The sequence below is a fragment of the Somniosus microcephalus genome, chromosome 11, assembly GCF_052327205.1.
Source record: "Somniosus microcephalus isolate GS21.2 chromosome 11, FLI_Smic_1.0, whole genome shotgun sequence".
NCBI classification, from domain to species: Eukaryota; Metazoa; Chordata; class Chondrichthyes; order Squaliformes; family Somniosidae; genus Somniosus; species Somniosus microcephalus.
The window spans coordinates 88,409,581-88,410,925 of record NC_140997.1 but is presented as its reverse complement, the minus strand read 5'-3'; positions in this window follow the sequence as shown (position 1 = coordinate 88,410,925).

The window sequence follows — 1,345 nt, the reverse complement described above, 5'->3', positions numbered from 1 at the left end:
GGTTTAAATCGAGTGCCAGGCTTTGGGGCCTCTCTCTGTCCCTCTGTGAATCTGGTGCCGGGCAACATTTTAAATCGAGTCCCAGGCTTTTGGGCCCTGTCTCTGTGTCCCTCTTTCAATCTGCTGCCGGGCAACATTTCTACCTTTTAATACTGGCCTAGAAATTCAGTGGCCTGCGCCACCAGTTTGCGCCCAAAGAGGGCACTCAGTGGCTTTTGCGCCACTGGCCACACCTATCGCAATATTTAGCGGGGCGCTAATGGCGGCGTTAGCCTGTAGCGCTGCGCCGCCACCGATGACGTCATCGGTGTGCGCAGCGCCCCACTATCGCCCCGATGGCCATATTTGGTCACGCCCGCCTCCTCAGCGCCGGCCGCAAATAGCGACCGGTACACAGGGGCCTACCTGTGGCGGTAGTGGCGCTAGTAAAGGTGGAGGTGTGGCCGGCCGCTTTTTCGGCGCCCGCCTGCCCGCACATCCGTCCCCGGCCTCCTACACCCACCCCCGTGGCATTGCCGGCTGTTTCCCGAGAGCCCGGCACTTCTCCTTGGTGCCGGGCTCATTTGCCGGCACTCACGAGCGGGGATTGCGCTGTTGCAGGCACCTCCCCCTTAACAGTGGGAGGAAGGCCTGCAGTACCGCAGCGTACCGTGCCGCAGCGTGTGGCGCTGCAGCCCTTAGCACACCGATATTCAGTTTCAGCGCCCCAAGCGGGGCGCGGGAAGCCTCGTTTAGCGGCCCGCTTCCATTTGGGGCGCAGAAACTGAATATCCGGATGGCGCAAGTGGCTCCGCATGCAGCGGTAATTCCGGCGCCCAGGCGAGCTTGGCGCCCCAAACTGAATTTTTAGCCCACTAACTTTTTCGAAGCCAGATCAGCAGATTTTGAGCTGGAAGTAAATGGGGTTTTTAGCTTGAGGCAATGGCTGCCACATCCCTGAGATGAAAACGATTAGTCCCGCCCACAGATGCAGCGATTGGCCAACCGTCAGGTGACTGAACTGTAGGATTGGTCAATGGTGACGGCACAGGATTGGTCGAACCTTGACGTCAGTCAATCAATGCTAATTAGCAGATAATGAGTTTAATTTTGAAGGTTTTTTGCATAAGGCGCGAACAATTTTCATCCGACTGAAAAGTAAATACGCTTACGACCGTCCCGGGACCGTAAGCTTTCTTTGGAGGTAACGCACGCGTAGGTACGCTCTATAACTTTCGAGTGCATAGCCGGACAAACGCACACCGGAGGACAGACACAATGACAGACAGACAGAATGATCCTTTTATATATATAGACTAGCTGGAGTGCCCGGTGGTGCCGAGGCTTTTTCGAGGGCATGTTGTTG